Here is a 25,474-nt window from a genome sequence, read left to right on the forward strand (position 1 = left end):
ACCCCGCCACCATTGCCCCTCTACGCAGAAAGGTTTGTAAACCAACAGCTTACTGCGAATACCTTGGACTACTTCCTCCCAGCTGTTCTACACATCTGGCCACAGCTGTTTTATTTCAGAATGGAGCTGTGTGGGGGCGGATCTGCAGCCTCCTCTCTCCCTTCTATTGGCTCAGCCTTATGGGACTCTCCGGACTTGCTGGCATTTCATTGGCCTGGCTTGCCCCCTTCCCCCTGAGCTAATTGGAGGAGCCGGGATGGAGGGGACGGAATCCCCTTTGGTTTATTGGGAGGGGGAGCGGAGTCATACCCGGTCACCTGCAGCTCGGGCAGCTGTTGTGTCTCCGGCGCCTCACCCCCGCCTCTCGCTGCTACTGGGGGGCTCCGCTGGGGGGAGCTGGAGCTGCCGGGCCCGCCGCTGTCAGGGGAAATGGCCAAAGAAAAGCGACACACACAAAGAACATGGCGAGGGAAGGAGGAGTCTGAGCCGACGGCAGCTGCGCTCCCCCGCCCGAAGGACGCTCCGGGGAGGGAGGACAATGCCCAGCCCACTCTGGCCCAGCTGCCGCCCGGCTCCCGGGGGAGGGGGGCTGTTTTCCCAGGGCTGGGCGCCCCTGGTGTCTCCGGTAAGTGGCTCCCACTCCTCTCCTTCCCCCGGGGGGAGACCTCGCCGCAGTGCGCCCCAAAGCCGAGCAGCCCCCCTGCCTGCGGGAACTTTGCCGGAGCCGGGAACTTTGCCGGGGGCTTGGGCTGCAGCCCGCCGGGAGCTGGCCCAGGTAGGGAGAGGGGGCGCTGCTCGCTCCTCTAGACCTGTCCCGGGCGTGTTGCTGCTCGGGGAGGGCGGGCAGGCGCGCCCCGGACCTGCCCTGGCCGGGAGCAGGCACCAGTCCCGCCAGCCCGCGCTGGGACTTGCCCTGAGAGGCGTTTCCTGGGGGCGGCGGCCTCTTCCCCCGCCCTTGGCCGGTGCTCTCCCACCTGAGGCGGGCGGCTCTGGCCGTGAGAGCTCCGCTTGGGTGACCAGCCTCCCTCGGGGAGGGGGCAGCGGAGCCGCCGCTCGCGAAACTGCAGCCGGGAAAGCGGCGGCGGCGCTTGGGAACTTTTCTACAGGGTGTTCGCAACTTGTCTGAAATGCGGCTGGGCTCGGGGGCGGCAGGGCTTCTCGGATCCCCCTCTCGGGTCTGGACTGCCGGTGGCCCGGGCTGCTTCCCTGCCGGGCCGCTTCTCTGCAGCCCCGCCGGGCAGAGCAGCGGGGGCGAACCCCAGAGGTAGGAGCAACCTGTCTGCTGGGTCTCACCTGTTGTGTTTTGGTTCCAGCCCGCCCCACGCTGTAACAAACTACTCGCAAGTGCTACTGAACAGGACGAGCTGGAGTGAGATCTGCAGCGACTGGTACTTTAACCCACCCTCGCCTGCTTTTTGCCCCCAGCCCTGGCTTACTTTGCACTGCATACAGGAATTTTCAGTTTTCTGGCAGGAACAAAAACGGGAGCAGGTAGAAAGAAATTACATGTAGCAACTATATTTTGAACTCCAATGTCCTTTGATGCCTGACACATCGACATTACTATATCGTTATAATTAGCTGAACGTGAGCTTAAGGAAGGCTTGAAAACAATTTGAAGAGGTGCTTAAAATGATTGCATAATTTCAGTCTTAAGGATATCTGACATCTGCATACTTGTGTTTTGTAACTTTAATTATGGCTAGTATTTATGTGCGTTAAACATAGCTTTACTAAAATATGACCAAACTTTAAATCATCTGTGGCTTTGATCCTCTGGCATACCATAGTAACATAGTCTTAACAGATGTTAGTTTGTGTGGATAACTATCCAGAAGAAAAATATTCTAACCATGTCTCATTTAAAACAATTAAAAGTTAGATTATTTTTTTTAAAAATTATGAGAGTGGGCATGCACAGTCAACATCAGTGTGCAAAAAAAATCTCAAGATAAACAACATCAGATCTCTAACTCTGGAAAGTCTTTTCTTACATTTTCAAAGTAATTCTACTTGTATATATTTACTTCAAAATTTAATACTTCTGTCATGTGATTGTTGACCATATAAAGTAATCTTGACTGTTCTCAAGCCCTCTGGAGTGTTTTCTTTTTTGTCAGATTAATATGTGCAGCAACATCCTTTCTTCAAATCCATTATTCATATTTGGAGTTAAAACATGCCTGTGGAGGAATGTGTAATGCATCACTATGTAGTTCTATCAAGTACCATTACAGAAAACTGTATCCCTTTTTAATTACAGAAAAAGTGAATCTGCATTGTCTCCCTCTGTCCTCCCCTCACTCACCCATAAAAATCTTTAATATATTTTAACTTTATTTTGAAGGTCTTGTTGATGAAAACTGGCATTGATATGATTGTTTGTTTTTGTGAGAGTAGTTTCCTGAGATTAATCAGGGTTTGTGTCCCATTATGCTTGTACAAATATATAAAGACCTACAATTTCAAAAATTACCAGTGATTTTGGGTATCCAATTTGAGATGCCATTAGAGGCCTGATTTTTCAGAAAGTATTGAACCAGTATCCACTGAAAATCCCGCTTTAAGATGTTCCCAGAATCTCTAGCCACTAAAAATTTACCGGAAGATAAGTGACAGTGAAGAGGCAAAATAAAATACATATGTGATCTTTTAAAATCATTATTATTATTATTATTGTGGTCACAGTCTCTTTATGAAAGTTATGTTCAAGAGTTACAGCCACGTAATGTACTCAGTTGTGTTCTCAGAAAACCTCTTCATTCTAATGTTGTAATGTACTAGGCTTTCATCCTGTGAAACAAACTGTTTTTCCCTTGTGGGTTAGAATGAAATGAAAAAAGGGTGTCTCAGTGTACTTGATTAAACACAACTAATCAAAGACAGCTTAGACGTATTAAAGCCAACAATATAAATACTAATTAATTTATAGAAAATAAGTTATCTATCCTGTATGTGCATACATAAATTTAGGTTGTGTACAACTTAAATGTAAAGATGACATTACTGATTTAGAGGGTGCCATTACACATTGACCAAACTTAAGAAGAATATCTCTTTAAAATGTGTTGACATTTAATTGACCTTTTAAAGTTCATTCTGTTAATCATACTCAAAGCGCTAAAGCTATGGTTGACTGCTCTGGTGTTCTTACATTCAGTCGTGCTCAGCATATAAATTCTACAGCATAATTGCTACTTATTGAGTAAGAGTTTCTTTTCTTCTCTGAAAATGAGAAAGTTTTACTTTGCCTCAGGCTGGGTACTTGTTGTAGAGTTTTGATTCAAAATTCTTTCATGTCATTAATTGTTGTGTGGGGTGTGGCCTCTAGTTAGAGAGTAATGGAAATTCTTGTCTCCTTAAACTGCATTTTTTTCTCTTTCCTGAAGCATTTTCAAATAGGGAAAGGTAACCTTGAAAGGTTTGAAGGTTATATTTGTCTAGCACAAATTAAAATGCGGGGCTTCAATATTTTCTCTGTGAACCTTTACTTTAGTATCTTTTTAAAGTAAAATCTAGTTGTCTTAATACTAACATTCTGAATATAAAAGATTGTTTTGGAAAAAAAACTTAAATCTAAATGCTAATAGTTGTATGTGGGAGAAAACTCTTACTACTGCATTATGGTTCTTAGTCACAGGACTCTTTTAACCAAAAATTGTATAGATACTCAAAATAGCAATATTATTGAGAGGCTGCTAGTAAGGGATCTAATTGAGGATTAATTTCTGTTACATCTATGTTCTAAAGGCCAGATTTGTAACCGAGGTAATATCTCCTGCTGTGTATCTTAGCATTTCTGGGATTTTTGTGTAGTTTGTAGATTAGAATTAAATTTTGTTTTCTTGTGTATCAGTTTTACAAGTAATCTTTCTTTTTGGAAAGTAAGGAAAGCATTTAAATGCAGACAATGAAATCTAATACCTGTAGGTCCTAAGATCAATAGCCTTTCATCTCTTGGACACTACCATTGAAAATTAACTGATTCATTAATTAAATGTATGACTACTTAAAAAGATTGGGCTCCAAAAGAGAGTAGTGATTGTTTGGATTTCTAAACTATTTTCTTGACGCTGAAGAAAGCAAAACCTAGAACACTCAATCCTGAATAGAATGCGTGCAATGCAAAATCAGAAATTGTTTTTCAAGCTCGTTCTTAAGTCTTGATCTTGCTACGGCACGGATGCAGTCAGACTCCTGCCTACTTCACTCTGTGCGGGGACTCTCCTTGGAAAAGAGGATCAACACACACGAGATGTATTTAAAAAAAATACCTTACAGATCAGAAAGTTCTGATAGGTAATGAATTTACCACATCGCTAGTGATCTAGGTCAAACACTAAAATAAAACTATACCGTGTCTATATATTGGTGAAGTTGATGAAATAAATTGACAAAATCCCCAAGTAACTTAGTTTAATCATGTTGGTGTCTATGGAAAGATGAGCTAAAATTCTCTGTGTATTCCATAGCTGATATACTTTCATTTTGTAGTACTCCTGGATTATACAAATGCAGCTAAGGAGGATGATCCTGCAATCCTCACTGTGAGGCTGATGTGAGCTTTGGCAGAATAAGGACTGTAGTATCAGGCCAAAACTAATATAAATTTCACTGAAGTATGTAAGGTTGTGTAATTGGAGTAAAGTCATATTTCTCAGGAGGGCCTCCTGTTGAATAAACGGTTTAAAAATAATTCCTAACACTTCATGCTCTGCCTGGGTTAAAAAGTTTCTAGTACAAGATGGAAAATGGCAATATGTACCACATTTTCCTATGCCTGAGGATAGTAGTCTTTCCATGCAAACGGCAGGAGATTTGCAAGATATGCAAGTGATAAAATTTTGACTGACTGACAGGTATTTCCTCAAAATAGAAGTGAATATGTCTTAGTGCCCTGTTCTGTTTTTTTAACCAAAACACCAATCAGACCTATGTTGATTGTGTGTCTAACAAAAATCTTTTAAAATCATTTACTGTCAAAGCCTCTGACTACTATTGTTGGGAGATAATATTATGGGGTGATTTTGTGAGCTACCTTTTGGGAATTAGGTGAAACTAACAAACTCCTCTCTCTAGAATTCACACCCTGGTAATCCTGACTGCAGGGCTGTGCAGACAAGCGCTTAATGAGGAAAACCCTCTATCAATTACTTAATATATACTGGTAACAGTTACATTAGAAAAGGGTTTCATTGGCTTTTTAAATGGTACTAATTTTTTTGCATTTAGATCACCCTTTCAACCAAGGATCTGGAAGCACTCTTACCAAGTGAGCATTATTGACTTGGACTTAGGAAACTTGGGTTCAATTCTTGATTCAGGCACAGATTCTTTCTGTGACCTAGGAGAAGTCTCACTTAACACAGTGGTTCTCAACCTTTCCAGACTACTGTACCCCTTTCAGGAGTCTGATTTGGCTTGTGTAACCCAAGTTTCACCTCACTTAAAAACTACTTGCTTACAAAATCAGACATAAAACTATAAAAGTGTCACTGCACACTATTACTGGAAAATTACTTACTTTATCATTTTGCCTGTATGAAATGTTTGAGTTGATGTACACCATGGAAGACCTCTGTGTACCCCAGTGGAGAACCACTGACTTAACCTACCTTGTACCTCAGTTTCATGTCTGTAAAATGGAGATGATACTTTACTACACCACTGCGGTGTTTGGAGCACAAATCCATTAATAACATCAGGTACTCAGATACTATTGTGATGAGGGCCATATATAGATCGTAAGCACTTTGGGGAAGGGAACAGGGTCAAGGTTTCCAAAGCCAACTAGTACACTCCACCACACAACACACAATTTCAAAGTGAGGCCAAATCCCTTAGTTGGCTTCGGAAATCTCCACACTTCTTATGCATTTGTATGGCATTTAGAGCTCAAAGGGCCCCTTTTGTATTGTTATAATATTAACTCACTGGCAAAGTCAGGAAAAGAACATGGGTCTCTTGACCCTGCCTTTCCCAGCTCTAATCATTGAGCCATTGTTCTGCTATTCAACAACAAAACACTGTTCTTATGTCATCCTTCATAATTCTTTATCACGTTACTATAATAGATCTAAAATAGCACGTTATAACTAGGGGGGAAAGGGTTGGAATAAGAAGAGAAGAAATAAACAAGATAATTCTGACCTCCAGTGACTGGCTAAGAACATGACATAAAAAAATGGAGGCTCACTTGATCTTTTCACTCACCCCTTCCTGGTTTAAAACTCCAATGTGTTGGTACTGGGGGAAATGTGAGAGATGCATACTAGCTAGTGCCCAACTATGGCTTATTTAAGTGGCCTATTTAAATAGCTAACCCTCTTTACCTAAGTTACTTGGTCTAATAGGGATCTTTTAACTGGTGCTTTTTTTTCTTTTTTCTTTTTTTTTATAAACAGATAACTTTGACTCAGTTACATTTTCCTCTACCTCTAGAAAAGCTGTAAGAAGTAACTCTTTAATCAGTAATTGCACTGGAGGTAATAGGAACTTAAAGGTATAACATTAACAGGATTTCAGGTCCATGACCCTGGCAATAAATGTCAACACTTTATCCCCTGGGTCACGGTATTTAATTACCAACCATGGGAACATACAGGTGTTAACTGGCTTATAGGTGTTCTCCTCTTCACCCTGCTCGCCTCAATGCAATATTGATACCCAGGAACAGGGAATCCTTCGTAAATCAACTGAGGGCTAGAATTCAAGCAGGTTTGGCCCGCAGTGAATACACCACTCTATATTTGATGACAATTAGAGTTCATTTACTATGCTTTGTGCTTCTTTAAGGACAAGAATGTTTCCTTATTTTAGCTATACACTTCCCTATGAACAAGCGTCTTATAAAACCATTTTAATATGTGGTGGTAGTGATTATAGTTTGTGCAGAACACTCAGAAAATAGCTGAATTGCTTTGTCAGTGCAATGCCCAAGATTTCCTATTATGTGTGGCACAGACTGGTACATAAATACCATGGATGTGAAGTTAGCAACCAGCTAATACATTGTACTACTTTTTTAGTGAGAAAACTTTGACTAAAGGCATTCGTTCAAAATCCTGCTCTTACAAAAGTGCTATGGGATCTGTGAAATCTCCACAGATCTCTGCTTAAGATCTTGACTAAAAAACCTCTGTACAGTAAAAGAGTGGAAGTCAGCTTATCAACAGCTAGTTATTTGAGACTACGTAGACCCTGCCATGATTTGAGCTAATTGTTCCTAGGTGTCTAGGCATTCCTGTTCTCTGTTTCTGCACAGGAAGAGTGGCAAGGGAGAGGAAAAGGTGCTTTACACCACTTTGTGTTCTCTCTCTTCATGGGGCAGCCAGGGGCCTGCCTGATGCAAATTTAGAGTTGTCTCCAGGCGGTGGGAAGCCAAAACTAGTTTAAGCACGGGTCACTCTGTAGTTGCCCGCTCCCTACCCTGGAATGCTACTAAGCGGGGGCTGACATCATTGTGGCAGCTTTACGCCATCTAGGGAGTTCATTGAGTACACCTAGGGGCTACCTTTTGCCTCATTAAAGGCTCTTATCTTATGGCCCCCGTTACTGGAGTATCTGAACACTTCACAATCTTAAATATATTTAGCCTTCCAACAGCCCTGTGAGGTAGGGATGTACCATCCCCAGTTTGAAGATAGGCTTCTGTGCTTCGCTTACTTCCCCAAATGACTTGCCCACTGTCATACACGAAGTCTGGTGGAACGATGACTTGCACCAGTATCTCTCCAATCACTAACCCCCCCACTTCGGACTAAGGTACGCAAATTCAGCTACGTTAATAACGTAGCTGAATTCGAAATACCTTAGTCCGAACTTACCGCGGTCCAGACGCGGCAGGAAGGCTCCCCCGTCGATGCTGCGTACTCCGGTCGCCGAGCTGGAGTACCAGCGTCGACGGCGAGCACTTCCGGGATAGATCCGGGGCACTTCCGGGATCGATCTGGGATCGATTTATCGCGTCTTAACCAGACGCGATAAATCGAACTCAGAACATCGATTGCTTACATCCGGACCCGGATGTAAGTGTAGACGTACCCATAAGTTAGTGCTCTAGCCACTAGATCTTTTTCTCTGGCAGAGTGGCGTAAAGGAGTCTTAGGCCTCAGTTTTCTTCTACACTAGGTATGTCAATATTAAACCATACCTAGGGCTTGAAATAGTCACTTGACACTTACCTGCCAGAGTGAAAAATATCTGCACCCCACCCCCATCCCTGAAATCTAAAAGAATAAAACAATTTTGTACTGTTCATGTGTTCTGTAATGAACTGTAGACATTGCCAATCAAATTTACTATTTAATTTTAACTTACTGATAGGGCTGATCAAATAGCAGAAAAAATATTTATTGAATATATTCAGTGAATTTCATCTATATTCATCTAATGCAGGGGTTTGCGGCTTGTTCAGGGCAAGCCCCTGGCAGGCCGCAAGACACTTTGTTTACCTGAGCGTCCACAGGTACGGCCGCTTGCAACTCCCAGTGGCTGCGGTTCGCTGTTCACAGCCAATGGGAGCTGTGGGAAGCGGTGCAGACCGGTAAACAAAGTGTCTCGCGGCCTGCCAGGGGCTTACCCTGAACAAGCCACGAACCAAGTTTGGGAACCCCTGATCTAATGTATTTTCTGTATAGCATTTGCTCACCTAGAGCTGCCTGTGTTTTACAAAAAGTATTTGTTATATAAAGTATTCACTGAATATTGGTGAAATTTGTAAAATATATTTCAGTGCTATTTAACGTCATACTTCCTGCATTTCTCTTGCTTTTGTTGTATGGTTCACAGTGGATAATCCTGAGCGGTCTTGTTTCTCCCTTTTCTTCTTTCCTTCTATCACCTTTTTTATTCTTTGGCCCTATACTGTGTTTTCTCTGCTGTCATCTTTTCCTAAAAACTCTCTCCTCCTCCTTCTCTTGTTCCCATACTTTTCTGTTCTAACTTCCTCCCTCATATGTCTATCCAGGCTCCTGTAGGACCTGGAAATTTTTACCTGACCCTAATAACCAGAGAAAAAACTTACTGGCCACTCCCTAGGGACAAATACCTATATAGGAGGGAGTTGAGATTCTTCTGACTAGAGATCTTGAACTCCCCTCGGGTGGCTCCATCTTTTGTATGAAACTCTTGCTAGTAGGTGGCTGAAACTCAAAGTAGCTCTCTCTGCCTCTTCTCTGGCTTTTAGAAGAAATAAGCAATATTCCAGCTGTCCATGCTCCCATCTCAGAGCCTCTCAGCGGTTTCAACAGTTGTTGGGGCTTCTTCTGCTACTTTACCCCTTCCCCAGGTTCCTGGTTAGAGCTGGTCAGGAATTTTTGGATGAAACTTTTTCACTGTAGAAAAATGCCAGTTCATTGAAGCAAAACCTTTTCATGGGAAGATTGGTTTTGACCAAAAAAAAAACTTACATTTTTTTGATACTTGAAATGTAAATTTTTTTTTTTGTTAGGAATTACTTTTCATTTTTTTTTGTTTTTACACTGTTGAGTAACTTAAATTTTGAAACAAAAAAGTTTAAAATCAAAACATGTTTTGAAATTCATAATGTTTCAGTTGACCCGAACCAGTTTTTTGGGGGGCTTTTCCGTGTGTGAAAATTTGAAATTTCAGCTCTTCGTCTGATGAAGACTTTTTGAAATTGTGAAAACTGTTTCCTGCCCCGCTGTACTCGTATTTGCTGCAATAGAGGCATGTATCTTTGCTACTCTTACCTTCCTCAAGTGTCTGGTTTTTGGATCTGCCTCCTCTTGTTGCTGCTCCAGGCTGTCTTGAACAGCAGTAGAATGAAATTGACTTGATTCTTGTCACTTTAAATGCTGCTTTTAGGAATCTGGAAAAAACAACTCTGAAAATATAGTGGTCGGTTTTCACTCACTGCAGCCAGGGACAGCTCTGAGCAGCAGGAGAAGCCCTGGAACTACCTGTCTGCAAGCTTAGTAACAAAGCATTTCATTAATTTATCCCAGGTTTGCATTTGGAAGGCTTTATTTTCAATCATAAGGGCTAGAAACTTAATTCTTCAAAAATCGAAGCTTAGTTTCTGCAGAAAATGACATTGGGAAAGCTTTCTATTTGCTGTGGGCCAGTGGGTTTTTTTCCAACCCTGACTACTCTTCTCAACTGTCTGAAGCCCAAATGTGGGATGCTGTGGGCTGAAGACACAGAAGGAGGGATGTAAGAAAAGTAGAAAGGAAAGCTTAAAATAAAGTGAGCTCAATTCTCAAAGATATTTTCCATAACTTCAGTATCATGGTTAGTGCTTCTGATGTAAATAATTTACATTAATGAAATTAGGTTAATGTGGAAAAAGAAATAAACTTAACGTATATAATCCTGCAGTGCCTGTACTTTTTTTTTCTCACTGCTTCTCTGTTCAGTTTTAGGCTCTGTCTATGCTGCAAGCAAAGGGTGTGTGATTCCCCTGCTTGTGTACGCATATTCACTAGCTCAATGAGCGCTACTGTGCAAGTGTAAAGAGCAATGTAGCAGTTGTACTGCTGTTGGCTGCTGCCGAGGTACGGCTGAGCCTAAAACTGGTAGGTATGTACTCGGCACGGCTTAGCCACCACTGCTGCCAACAGTGCTACCATGGCTACACTGCTGTTTATACTCCCGCTGGGTTGATGAAAGCTACTGTGAGTATGTGTACACAGATGGGGAGTCACACCTCTAGCTTACAGTGTAGACAGATTTCAAAGCAAAAGACTACAAGTTACTGGGGCAGATGGCAAATCTGGGAAACCCGTATCTATCTTTAGTTGATTTACAGAAAAAGCTATGCAAGGTACTCAGTACTGGCATTTCAGTAATTGTGTTCCTTCTCTTTGTAACAGTTCCACCAGAAGTACTGAAGATAGGATCCAGCTGCTGAGTGTGCAACTTCAGGAATAACCTTTTCCCCACTCCAAACTACTAGCCACAGCAACTTGCTATTTCACATTACCACATGAAAATTGCATCCACTTCATTGTTGATGCTTCTGTCACAGATCATAGATGCAGAGTGAGTTTACCTGGAAACCTCTTGAGTGTCTAGGAACCTTTATGTATAAATTTCCTAAAAATATGAATTGATAGGTTTTCTTAGCAGGTATTGGCACTAGGTCTGTGTGGTATTATCACTTACTTTAGTCCTGTGCCCCATAGGGTCTTGTAAGCTTTCTGAAATGGTCCCAAAAACTGTTTCTACACAAGCAGTTCAACTTTTTTCAACACCTGCTGAAGGAGGCCAGGGGAGGCAGTTTTGGACAACCATTATCAGCCAATAAGTCATATTCCTAGTGTAGTTTTCTAAAATGTAGAACAGTAAAGTGACACTTGCTCTCCAATCCAACTATTTGACTTGAAACTTTTTTTAATTTACTTCTAGAAAACAGTGTTAATGATGGGAGCCAGATGATATGAAATGCTAACTGAGCTTCTTTAATTACAATAATCCATTCAACTAATTTTTGTAAATGTATAATACAGTTCATGTCTTGAATTTCCAGGAATCTTCTCTTAATGGCCAGGCAGTGTGGTGGTCCCTGGTTCAGTGTGCAGCTTACATAAATTATAATGGAAGTTGAAATAGGAAGAATTGGGCCCAACAAGTAAGTTCCTGGGTTTTTCCTCCCCAAATATTTCCACATGGAGACTGTTTTAATACTTGTATATAACTCAATATATTATTCATCCTCCTAAATAAACCACATTAAAAAGTGAAACTTACATCAGACAATATCGGGAGGCATCTGACATAAAGCACTAAGTGTTGTTCAAGCTGTATTTTGGGAAACTGATAAATCTTTCCTATTAAGATGTCCGAACTGTCACTTTACCAAAGTGAGATGGAAAATACTGTGCTGAATTTCACCTGTCTGTCTGCAACTGCACTCATGTTTGCTCAATGCATTGGAATCTGCATATCAACTCACAGCTCTAAAATATTGAGTCAAAGGCTTTGCAGAACAGGCACAAACAGCTTTTATTCCCAACTCTGAGATATCAACAAACAGTGCAGCTCTTAGTCCACTTTATTATAGAAAAAGTGAACGCCAAATTAAGTTGTAATTTCTCACTTATCCCTGCCTGTACTCTATGTGATAGAAATGGAAAGATGAAGAACTTTGGATTAATGTTAAATATGAGAACAAAGTCTCTGCCCAGATAAGTTGTAATAAGTAGACAACATACAGTTGGGGAATGGGTCGCAACATGCGAAGGAGTGACTTTTTTTTTTTATCATGGGTCTTGTACATTCCCCATGTTTTGGTTTGTATGATTTATTTTGTTAGCATTTTGACATTAGATTAATTTAACTGAAGGACTAGAATTTACCTTTATGCATTTGCCTGTGTCATTCTGTCCATGTTTCAGGTGGTGGAAAAGTGGAGCCATTTTAGTTGCCCAGCTAACTTTTTCAATTGTAGCATGAGTTTAATTTGAGTGACAGTTTTGTCGCCCTTTTTAAATACCGATTCTCTCTTGCCCTTCTATAGTGCCTTCACCAGATAATTCATATAATTTTTATTTGACATTCTGTGAAAAACTCAATGGGCTTATGACCAAAATTTGCTTAGTTACACTACCACTGATAACATGGAAAGTTATCATGCTAAGATGTGAACATAAAGGCACAAGTTTATGAAAACCATCCCAAAAGTGTATTAGCCTGTTGGAACACTCTTTAATTTCTCAAGTCATAGTCGTTCAAAATCTCTGCATCTACACCACTAATACATAAAATGCTTTAATTACCTGATATTTCTGTCTTTAACACATTTTATTTAATGTTTTAAATGTTACATTATCCTGCTAAATGAATTACTTTATAGTATACAAATTGTGCACAATACAAATTGGAAAATCATCATATAGTGGAAACACCTAATCTTAAATTATCTTGTATAAATGGCCCTTACCTTACTGGTAAAACTGTCTAGCATTTTAGATGTGACCTTGCTTTGATTTTCATATAGATCTAATCTGTTTATCTTGCAATAGCTGAAAGGGAACCATACATGAGGAAAATGATATCGTGTATTGTTGTGACACAGTGTCCTTCATCTAATAAATTCAAACAACTAAGATCTTGTTAGTCTCTCTCTTCCCTTCCCCCACACTTTTCCTATTAATGAATTGTAGATATTAGATTAGCCTTTCATCTGTCAATTTATTAATCTTCAGTTTGTGACAAGGTATAATTAAACTGAAATCTTTGCCCTCTGCTATCACTGAATTATATCTAGTTCTGCACTCAGTGTGCATTGTGTTGCACGGTGTGTGTTCACTTGTTTTCTGCTTGGATTACATTTTACAAGAGTTTTAAGAGTTGATAATCAAGGAAATATTTTCTTAACCTTTGTTTTGCTGTTTAGACTCTACAAAGGGATTTATTAAGTAATTCTATCCGTAACTCGCTGAAGTGGGCATCTTAGTGAGAATTTCACGAAGTTAGTCTCAGTCATTCTGCTATGTAGAGGGAGGATCAATCTCTCTGGTCTGGAGTGTACGGCTGCCAAGTGCTAAGAATTCCTGGAATGTAGAATTGCCACAGCGCTAATAAAGTTTGCTTTGTTCCCTTAGTGACTTGACCCATTGAGGAAAATGTGGTTCCCTAGCAAGTTTTAATAGCTCAAAGTTGGTAGTGAATAAAGGGAAAGACCTCAACATAATTGTGCTTGTTTTCACCTGCTGCCTGGAAGATTAACTTTCTTAACCTTAGTGTAGAAAATATAACCCCTGTGTCTTTGAAATAATGATTTATGAGGATTCTTCACTTTTTTTTGTATAAATACCATAGATTTCTGCATTCCAAGCAGCTATATTCTTCCCATAAACTAGTTAGTTTGCTATATGATAACTTCATTTTAAGGCAAGTTCCAAGGAAAATCATTTTCTACTTATGCCACTTTAATCACTTAACTGATTCTCTATGGTTTTGAATTAATTTGGAAAAATAGTTGAATTCTTAATCTTCAATTTCCCCCTTCATTATCTTCATAAGAAAACAGGAGTTAGGATGAAGAAACAACTGCAAAACTGCACCACTGAGACTCGTTATGTCAGATGTTGTTGTGTTTTTTGTTCTGTGGTAAATACTGTAATTCTAATAACTCTGTGTGATGTAATGGCAACTGGTTATCCAAAATAGAAAATTAGTAAAGTTTTATTACTCATTTAAACTTTACATAAGCTTTCACAGAGCATGCTAACGCCCTCCCCCACGCCCAATTATCTTCTGCAGTCATTCTGGAGCAAAGGTTGGATAAGTTAATTTTAAGATCACATAGCTTCCCCCATTCCTCTTTGCAGAAAGGAAGAAAGCCAATCCCATCACTATATTAAAACAGTCTTAAAATTAGATCTTCTGTTTCAGTGGATAATAAAAGATCTGTCACTATATTTACTGATAAGTTTGTTACTGATAAGTGAATTTAGTAGATTGCATAGTAATGCAATAATAAACACCACCATGACTGTTCTATTAGTGTCTTGGAGGCACAAATAAGTTGCAACAGAGCATGCAAGTCACTTCTTCCATAAATCTTTACTGTAATTCTACACCATAAGTAAAACAGACATATTTCAATTATATAACATTTGAGTATTAACTATACCTATGTTTCAAACTATTCCACTAGAAGTCATAAGTTATCTTATTAATAAAAACGTGTGAAAACAGGCTACTTTATACATTTGCATGTAGCAAGATGGCAACATGGAGAGAGGTTGTACCAGTCTTCTTAAGCAACTTGCTTGGATCCTCCTGTTGGTTAATAATGTGACGTAAACAGCTAAAGAATGTGTATTGCTGTTGACAGTGAGCGACTGTAAACATCCTCGACTGGAAGCTGTGAAGCAGCAGATGGGGCTTTCAGTCGGATGTTTGCAGCTGCCAACTGCCACAGACTTCAAGAAATGTTTGACACCTAAGCATAGTAGTCTTTTAAAACTTCTAGTGTGCTAGGTTTCTGTCTGTTTCAGAGACATGGAATTAAAACAGTAAGAGTGGAAATGTTTGACTTCTAATGTATCTTGAAATGTCTCTATATTAAATATCTAGTAATAGTTCATAGGGTTTTTTTGAGGGAATGATGTGAAATGTAAACAAGTAAAATCTTAGAGGGATGAAACAGGAATTCCTGGAACACTGAACTATTATAGTGAAGGTGAGATCTTTGACTTAGAAAAATGCTTGCTCAACTTTGTGTTAAGCTAAAAGTAGGCTTCATACAGCTAAGTGTTTATGCTGTATGGCTCATATATCAGGTCCCACTAAACTTTATAAGAGGAGTCTGTGTATTTAGCTTATCTTTTGATAGTTCATATAGAATTTCAAATGACGCCTTTTAGGAAACTAAGTGAAGCCTGCAAGATTTCAAAAGGGAGAAATATACCAGCTGTAACAGTAAAGTAAGAATTCAAAACTCAGCATTCTTGGAGAAGAACAACATTTTTAACAAAATAGGGGGGAAATGGCAGCATTTCACTGGACTGGTTTTTGTGGCTCATATACCATGTTGTGTCTCATATATAGATATTTTAAAAAAATAAAATCTAATGATATTTCTTCCCCTTCCCCCAAAACAAACAAAAAGTCAACTAATTGGACTCCCCCAAAACAAACTGGCTTTAAGACAATTATAGCCCCTGATCTTGCAGACTTCTCTGTGCTTGTGGATCCCTGTGTTTGCATAAAGCTCCAGAGGTTCAGCTGCACAAAACAGTTTGCAGAATTGGGGTTATAGTTAGCGAAGTCATAACTTCATCATAGGCAAGAAAGGAAAAATAAAACTGGGTCAGAAGCTCATTCTTAATTGAAATTGATAGGAAAAGCACTTAAATTTTAAGATGAGATATGCAAAATATATCTGTGTATTAAATTAGTTTAGATAAACATAGTTCGGTTTTAACGCATCTTCCTTTTGTCAGTTTCCTTTCTCAGAAGAAAATATGTATGTTTTAGTATACTTCACTATATATTTATGTAAAAATAAATGACCAAGAAGACATTTGAACCCTACTATAGCTCTGTGTTATAAAGGAGTTAATATTTCTGGACGCGATACTCATATTGACATACTTATTCAAACCAGAAGCAGTGCTAGCCCTTTGGGGGCCCTAAGCAGGAATACACACAACACACATTTAAAAAAGCAAATAGGGGGTCCTACGCAATTGCTTTGTCTGCTTATGCCTAGCGCCAGCACTGATTCAAAGCCATATCTCTGAGGTCAAGGAAGTGTGATCTATATTTGACACAACGTCACTAATCCATGCTTTAGCACACAGCTTTAATGTAGATTTGCAGGCTTGCTGTTCATTCAGTTTGTTTTATTTTGTATTTCAGTAGTGCTTGGAGGCTCCAATCAGGATCAGTGCTGTACAGTGTACAGGGAGCTCTTCAGGACTGAGATTCCAATCTAATTTTAAGACAAACTGCAACAAAGATAATTGGAGGGAGAGAGAGAGGTTAACCATAAGAACACATTGCATAAATTAGCTGTCTGCATTACATTAGATGGCTTTGAGTTGTCCGTCTTTTTGTTCTCTTATTATTAATTATAAACAAAATAGGATGGATAATCCCTGCTAGCCATCTACCTAGCCATTGAGTTAAGTTTCCTATTAAATATTATGCTAGAAGTAGGCCTTGAGGATAGAGTTGAATGAGGGCAGGGTAGAGGCTTTAGTTCCATGGATATGGGATGGCATGGAAGCATATGCTTTTGAAAACTGGAAGAGAAACTGACCGATGGATGATTTGTGGCTGACTTCATTAGTAGAGCAGAGGAGACATGTGGCAATGTGTGTGGATAAGCAGAGAGAGGCACTGTTGTAAAGGGCCTTAAATATGAGTATAAGAACCTTGACATTTTTGCAATGGGTTCAAAGAGGTAGGTGGGGCCACAACAACAGAGCAATCAACCAAGGAGATAATCTTAGCAGCACAACTTTGAATACATTGAAGGGGGCAAGATGGATATCAGAAATGGCAGAGAGAAGGAAATTGTGGGACTCAAGAGGGAAAACGAGGGCCTGGATTACAGTTTAAGTGCTATGTCCAGATAAAAGGTTAGATCTTGAATGTGTTAGGGAGGAAGAAGCAGCAAGACTTGGGTTGCAGCCTGGATGCCCAGGGAAAAGGCAGAGTTAAAGATAACTGCTATGCTATGATTCTGAGTGACTTGGAGGATGATGGTATTGTCAATAGAATTGGCAAGTGGGGAGACTTGTAGGGGAATGATGAGTTCAGTTTTAGTTAATATAATTGTTGAATTGACAATGAGCCACATCAGAGATCCAAACTGTAATGCAAGATTGGATGTAGGAGACTCTCTGGAAGAGGAGGGAGAGATCTGTGAGTAATCCATGTGAAAAATTAAGATCTACTGAAGTGGGGGTGGAGGTGGGGTGAGGCGGGGGGGAGGTGAGAGAGAGAGAGAAAGTGGGGCCCAAAGGGCTAAGTCACGAGAGACTCCACAGATAGTGGAAGTTGGGGGAGGAGGGGAAGCAGAGTCCACTGAAAGAAATGCTGAGGAAATAACCAGAGACATAGGAGAGCTAGATGTAGACGGTCACAGAAGCTGGACGTACGGTGCAGGAGAAGGAGAGGGGTACAACAGGATTTCAAGAAGTCTCTGATCACTGGTATTTAAAGCAGCCAAGAGATTAAGGACAATGACAATAGAGTAGAAGCCTTGAGACGTGCACGAAAAGATTGTTAGAGACCTTGGTGGGAGCAGTGTTAAGTGGAGAAGTGAATCTGGGTTGTAGAGCAAGAGAAGAATGAAGGAAAGTGTAGGTCCTCTACTTAGTGGGGAAGGAGAGCTAATAATGGACAACACCAAGAAGGCTAAGGTGTTTAATGCCTATTTTGCTTCAGTCCTCCTTCAAAGATTAACTCTGACCAGATGCTTCACGCAATTAATATTAACAATAATGGGAAAGGAACACAAGCCAGAACAGGGAAAAACAGGTTAGGCAGTAATATTGCTGACAAGAATCTGTGGGTTAATAGTGGATCACAAACTGAATATGAGCCAACAACGTGATGCAGTTGGGACATATTATTATTAACAGGGGTAGCATATATAAGACATGGGAGGTAATTGTCCCATTCTGCTGAGTGCTGGTAAGACCTCAGCTTGAGTTCCATGTCCAGTTTTGGGGGCAGCACTTTAAGAAAGATGAGGACAAATCGGAGAGTCCAGAGAAGAGAAAAAAATTATTAAAGGTTTAGAAAACCTGACCTATGAGGAAAGGTTTTTAAAAGGGAAAAAAGAGCATGTTTAGTCTTGGGGAAAAGAAGACTGAAGGGGAGCCAGATAAGTCTTCAAATATGTTAAGAGTTATTATAAAGAATACTGTGATCAATTGTTCTCTATGTCCACCAAAGGTAGGACAAGAAGTAATGGGCTTAATCTGTAGCAGGGGAGACTTAGCTTAGATATTAGGAAAAACTTTCTAACCATCAGGATAGTTAAGAGCTGGAATTGGTTTCCAAGGCAGGTTGTGGAATCCTTATCATTGGAGGTTTTTAAGAGGAGGTTAGACAAACACCTGTCAGGGATGATCTAGGTTTACTTGATGCTGTCTCAGCATGGGATGCTGTCTCAGCATGGGACGCTGAACTGTATGACCTCCCGAAGTCCCTTCCAGCCCTACATTTCTATGGGCATTTGTTGAATTTAGAGGTGAAGAAGGGGAAAAGAGAGATGGGGTAGTAATTGGAGAGGTAGGTGAGGCCAAGTTGGGATCTTTTTATGGAAGGGGGAGACAAAAGCATGCTTGTACTGGGGAAAGCAGGGAAGGATTGAGGAGAGTAAGGAGAAAGGGGAATAAGAGAAGTAGTTATGACCTCTGGCTTTGAGGTAGGGGAAAGTTGGGGTTACTGGGGTAGGCAGAGGAATTAGAGGAGAAATGTCGAGAAAATCAGCATTAGTGACAGCAGATGAGAAAGGGTGATAGGGGAGGTTATGGGATGGGCTTTCAAAAGAGAAGTCTGGCTTTCATCAGTCAGGAAGACCCTATGTGTAGAGTGTGTGTGTCTCTGTTCTACGAGAGCGTCAAATGTGGTGAACAGGTATTTGGGATTATGGGCATGGGAGTCGGTCAGAGTAGAGAAGTAGCGCTGCTTGACCTGGAACAGAGATGGCAGTACTGAAGGAGGAGAGGACAAACTTGTAGTGGAAGGAGTCTGTAGGTCATGAGACTTCCTAAAAAGTCATTTGGCAACATGGGGCCAGAGGCAGCAGATGTGGGAGGTGAACCTATGCTGAGGATTAGTGAAGTAGTAGAAAGTGGAGGGGAGAATGGAATGGGTGTGTCAGTGGATGAGAGGGTAAGGGGCCTGAGAGTGGTAGTGAGCTAAAGAATTGTGGAATTAGAGATCCTGGAAGAAGCACTGGGAGACAGATGTCGAGGAGGGGACAGGTGAATGATGCTGAAGGAAATGAGGAGACAGGTGGCAGGATTCCAAGGGCAGGGCCAGTAAGGGTTACGGTTTGCTTTTCAAACCAATAAGGGAGTACTACCTCTACCTCTGGCCCTATCACCTAGATGGCTACACTTGCAGCTGTACAGCGCTGAGAGTTAACCCTGTCTTCGTACAGCTGGGTAGGGAAAGCGCTGCAGTCTGTCCACACTGCCAGCTGCCAGCGCACTGTTGTGGCCACATTTGCGGCACTTGCAGTGGCATTGGGAGCTGTGCATAATGGACAGCTATCCCACAGAGCACCCCTTCCCATTCTGGCACCGTGGGTTGTGGGAAGGGGGCGGGGCACTCTGGGTCCTGTCCCAAAGCCCCGTGATGCATCGCTTCGCATCCCAGCAATCCCTGTGTTTCCGTCCACATTTGGCGCCATTTGGCTCCAGCTTTCAATGCCATCTTTCAGCGGTGTCTGTGCAGCGCGATCTGTGTTCCGTTTCAGTCTGCGGGAAATGGAGCCCGAACTGTTGAGGAGTATGCTGATGAGTCTCGCCAGCATGTCATGTTTGGCAGTCGAGCTATTCCTTAAGATCCAAAGTGACAGTGAGGAGTCAGACGATGATAGCGAGTCGCGTAACGGGTATGACACGAAATTGCTTGTAGCATTCACGGACATACTCAGCACCGTGGAACGCCGCTTTTGGGCTCGGGAAACAAGCACTGAGTGGTGGGATCACATCATCATGCAAGTCTGGGATGACGAGCACTGGCTGCAGAACTTTCAGATGCGAAAAGCGACTTTCATGGGACTGTGAGAGTAGCTCGCCCCCACCCTGCGGCGCAAGGACACGAGATTGAGAGCTGCCCTGCTGGTGGAGAAGCGGGTGGCTATTGCAATCTGGAAGCTGGCAATTCCAGACAGCTACCGATCGGTCGCGAACCAGTTTGGAGTGGGAAAGTCAACCGTTGGAATCACGTTGATGCAAGTTTGCAGGGCCATTAATCGCATCCTGCTCAGAAGAACCGTGACTCCGGGTAACGTGCAGGACATAGTGGATGGCTTTGCACAAATTGGGTTCCCTAACTGTGGAGGGGCGATAGATGGGACGTATATTCCTATTCTGGCACCACCCCACCTAGCATCAGAGTACATTAATTGGAAGGGGTATTTCTCCATGGTTCTCCAGGCGCTTGTGGATCACCGTTTCATTGACGTTAACGCAGGCTGGCCCGGAAAGGTGCATGATGCATGCATCTTTCAGAACACTGGCCTGTTCAGGAAGCTGCAGGCCGGGACTTTTTTCCCAGAGCGGAAGATCACAGTAGGGGAAGTCGAAATGCCCATTGTGATCCTTGGAGACCCTGCTTACCCGTTAATGCCGTGGCTCATGAAACCCTACACGGGGAGCTTTGACAGCAGCAAGGAACTGTTCAACTACAGGCTGAGCCGGTGCCGAATGACTGTGGAGTGTGCTTTTGGCCGTTTAAAGTGCCGCTGGCGATCTCTGTATGGGAAGCTGGACTTGGCCGAAAACAGCATCCCCGCGGTTATATCCACGTGCTGTACTCTCCATAATATTTGTGAAGGGAAGGGTGAAAGATTCAGTCAGGCATGGACCTCCAATGTTCAACACCTCGAGGCTGAATTTGCACAGCCAGAGAGCAGGACTATTAGAGGGGTCCAGCACAGGGCTGCAAGGATTAGGGATGCCTTGAGGGAGCAATTTGAGGCTGAAAACCAGCAGTAATGTCTGGTGCCCTGCACAGGACTGAAGTGCAGTGGTTCCAATGTTAGTAGGAATCTGTATTTGCTAAGCTGATTTGCAGTGCCTTTTACTTTATGCAATAATAAAGAATGTTTTCAAAGCCAAAAAATCCATTTATTGACCAGAAAATTCATTTACTGAAAAGAAACACAACTGTTTGGGAATCAGAAAGGGCAAGGGGGTGGGGTGGGGAACGGTACAATCACAGATTTGCGTATGTCCTGTCTGGAGTGCTGTGCAATGAGTGCTGCACTTCAGGATGGCTATACTGCATGGTGATGGGGGTTGAGTGCAGAAGGTAAGGGTCGTAGGTCTCAGGGCTGCTTGGTGAAGATACAGGTGTTGGAGGCAGCTGGTGGCGGTAAGAACCCAGATGTTGGGGAAAGTGGGTTGGAGGTGACATGAGGGCACAAGGGAAAGAGTTTTGGGACAAGGGCTGCAGGGGGAGTCGGGCTCTGCCTGCATGGCTACGAGCGCCTGGATAGAGTCCGCTTGGCGCTCCATGATGCTTATCAGCCAAACCATGCTTTGCTTCTGGTGCGCTGCGTTTTCCTTGCAGATCCTGCTTTCGCTCTCCCTCCACTCCTGCGCTTTTTGATTCTCTGTAAGAGATTGATGCATCACTTCGTGCAGCATGTCTTCTTTGCTTTTTCGCGGTCTCTTCCGGAGTTTTTGCAGTCTCTCAGCCGGTGATAACACGGACGGCTGAGATCTCAAGGTTGCATCTGTAATGTCAAAATGCAACACTTAACAGAGGCAGCATTGTTTATACCAGACAGAGTAATGATTCCCCCGCACTTAAGGAGGGCACACACAGTCTACACAATAGCATACTTTTCCCGTCTCAAAGAGAGTGCACATAACCCATGGGAGCCCCAAAATGGTAAGTAAGGGGGACTGATTGTTTCAGGGCTGTACTGTCCTCTGGGTTTCTGTGCCTTGGGGAGAGCCAACAGCTGCAGGGGGCACCTACACTGAACACTGTCCCAACACTTTCCACAGGAGTTCATCCTGGAAGATATCTCGCTGCTGAGGGTGACCTGGGAAGCAAGGGAGGGTCTTCTACTGCAATGCGGCTTCCGTCCTGGCCCATATGCAGCTTGCCTGTGTGCAGCAATGGTCCCCCTCGCGGCACAGTGGCACGGACACGTTAGCCTGACTGGGACAAGGACCACGGTGGCTCTCCCAATAAACCTGCGCAAGCGCACTGCCCACGTTCCGGATGAGACTTTCGAAGAGATTACCGAGGCCGATTACCGCGATGTGATAGACCACATCAATGCGCTATTCCGCATTTAGGCATGCATGCAGCACTAACCCTCCTCTCTCAAAGAGCCCGCACCGAAAAAATTCCTTCCTGGAAAAAAAAAAAAAAAACGCTTACCGGGAACCTGCTCTTCTGTTTGTCCTCCACCAAGTTCCGGCCGCTGCGACTGGCTACCTTCCTCCTGGCTGCATGCCTCCAGGGATTCTGGGGTGTCTCCCTCCCGCCCCAGCACCCTCACTCCTGCTTTCATCCTCCTCCCCCCGCTCTGAAGTGTCCATGGTGATGCTTGGAGTGGAGGTGGGGTCACCCCCGAGTATCGCGTCCAGCTCTTTATAGAATCGTCAGGTCACGGGCGGAGCGGCTGTTTGCCTCATGGGCTTTGCAGTAGGCACTCCGCAGCTCCTTCACTTTAACCCTGCACTGCAGTGCGTCCCGGTCATGGCCCCTTTCCATCATGGCCCTTGATATGTGCCCAAAAGTATCGTAATTCCTATGGCTGCAGCGCAGCTGGAACTGGACAGCTTCCTCCCCCCAAACACTGATGAGGTCCAGCAACTCGCCATTGCTCCATACTGGGGCTCGCTTGGCACGTGGAGACATGGTCACCTGGAAAGATTCGCTGATAGCACTCCACGCCTGGCTGAGCAAACAGGAAGGGGATTTTTAAAATTCCCGGGGAATAAAAAGGGAGGGTCTGACGGTTGGTCACCTGAGGCCAGGGCAGTAGAGTTCGAACTGATGACCAGAGTGGCTAGAACAGACATTGTGGGATACTGCCGAATACTTCTGGAGGCCAATCAGAGCGCATTGGGCGGCCACACTGGCACCGCATCGGCAGCACAATACACGCTATTCCTATCGGGGAGGTGGAGTACCAGCAGCGCTGTAGCTGTGGAGATACAGCGCTGTACGTGTCTTGCCAGGGTGGACGGGGAGTGAGGTACAGCGCTCTGGGAGGCTTTATTGCGCTGTAACTCACAAGTGTAGCCAAGACCTATGGATGTGCCCTTTGACCAGTTGAAAAAAAGTGAGTCTGAAGATTTCTGCCATCACTCTTATATGAGAGAGGGAGGGTTGTCTCTAACTCTGCCATTACTCTTCAGCAAGCAAGCAGCAGTCACTCTTACAGTGACTGTATTCCTGCAGCTGGTCTGAGTGCCGTGAACAGCACAGACAAGAGGAAATGTGCGAGCAAATTTAACTCAGCGTTAATTGAAGCCCACCAGTGTGTTGGCTTGGAGGTAGAGCTCAAAATGCATGGCCCTGTCAGATTCTTAGGCAGGTGGTATCGCACTCTTGCTATGTTTCAGCCTGTCCTTACTGACATGTAATAGAATGCATATGTGACTTTACAATTAGGTTATGAAGATTTAACATGCTTAATCAACACTTTTTAATAAGAATTAGCATAACACAACCTGCTTATCTGGAAGTTTTACTATATTTGAAGACTGGGCAACTGGGGAAAAAACCTATAAAGTCAAAGTATTTGATATCATGAGTATTACGTACTGCCTGTGAAGGTTTACATATTGATAATTCTTGTGCTTTGGCATGAAATTCTTTCAATACTCATTCCATAAGTCCTCTTCTGGAATTTCATAGTGTCTCAAAATTAAAAGCGCCCTTCCTCTGGGAAAATTACGTAATATGTGGGGATTGAATTCCTCAATCTCAAATCTTACTATGTTCAAATGTGTGTTTAGGAGAAAATCTTTTTTTAGCTCAGTAGAGGCTCCCTAATACCTGACATCCTTTCAGTCTCCTAAAAACCTATTGCTGCATCTACCAGCAGGCAAGTGTTATCAAGCTAGACACATAGGCAATGATTTTCAAGGCTGGGTGCCTAAAGTTAGGCTCTGAAAGCCTTATTTAGGCACCTGAAGAAATGGCCTGATTTTCAAAAAAGCTGAGTACCCAATAACTGCTACTAAAATTATGGGTATTGTATCTAAGGGCTACTAGATTTGACCCTGCAGAGTCTTGCATACTGTTACTAAATGAACCAGCACCACTTAACCATGACTATTCTTTGTGGAAATTATTTGTAAAATGACTGGGCAACTGCCAGAAATAGCATTATATTCCTGCCTACATATGCGCTTACTATGAAGATAATACAGTTGATGATGTGAAAGGCAAGCTTTCAGTACTGGACTTTTGTCCTAACTCAAGCCTCACTAAAATAAAATACATTTTAACTCTTTTAAAAAAAAAAAAAGAAAAAAGAAAAGCCATGTTATTGTTATGCACAGCTAAACTCCATACTTTTTAAATCTATTAGTGATGTGAGAACTAGATCTTCTAGAACTAAAATATGTACTTTGCATATTAACACAAAACATACAACATATCCTTTAGAAGTATAACAAAACCCACCAGAAGTATGTTCTATCTAGGAATTGTGCAGTTATGGAAATTTTCTCAAGGTATGGCTTTCTCATAAAGATTGTGGACTGGAGTAGGCTTTTTTTCCCCTCCTTAAACAATATTTTGTAGATTAAGATGAATGAAATCTTAGGGCTAGGGGCCTTCCTTTTACCAATACATAATATCAAAACTATAGGCACATATTTCTGACTTCCTATTGCTTTAAACAGTTAAATTATTTAAACTGACAAAAGGTATGGGGAGAAAACCATATACCTTGCAATTAGTGGCTTTCCAGATGATGGCTGTAGGCATTTTTTTAGCTTCAGGTATTAAAGTAACTTCCTTAATTGAAATCTCTCAAATTAAATAGCAAGCATAACAGTCACTCTTGCATAAATTCAACCTTGTTGTATAGCTGCTAATTCCTGTTATCCATAGTATATTACACTGAATTTTATTTTCTCTTTAAAAAATTAAAAATAATGTTGTGATCCACCTCTTCCTTGCACCTGTTTTTGAAAACTTTTGGTAGCATCTTACTAAACATGCACTTCAATGATATTGCCAGTAAAGAAGATACTGACTGAGCAGCCCCGTGCTCACATTTAGTAGAGCATGAGTGTGTGTGGTAGGTAAGGAATTTGCAAGGAAA

At 42.3% G+C, this 25,474-nt stretch overlaps 1 long non-coding RNA gene across 4 annotated transcripts in view; it reads left to right on the top strand.

Annotated features, from left to right (window-relative positions):
- The first annotated feature begins 265 nt into the window (after nt 1-265).
- LOC112102481 overlaps nt 266-25,474 on the top strand; it is a 57,893-nt gene continuing 32,684 nt past the window's right edge. The window contains exons 1-4 of one of the 4 annotated variants that reach the window (XR_002907744.3): nt 266-625; nt 1,314-1,491; nt 10,836-11,004; nt 11,492-11,593. This is a non-coding gene — a long non-coding RNA (uncharacterized LOC112102481). Of the gene's footprint in view, nt 626-645; nt 776-1,313; nt 1,624-10,835; nt 11,005-11,491; nt 11,594-25,474 lie in introns of those variants that run through there. The other 3 variants (XR_002907740.3, XR_002907741.3, XR_002907743.2) reach the window with 3 other exon arrangements.

This window comes from Terrapene carolina, unplaced genomic scaffold, assembly GCF_002925995.2.
Source record: "Terrapene carolina triunguis isolate 2854851 unplaced genomic scaffold, T_m_triunguis-2.0 Scaffold42, whole genome shotgun sequence".
Taxonomy (NCBI): Eukaryota; Metazoa; Chordata; order Testudines; family Emydidae; genus Terrapene; species Terrapene triunguis.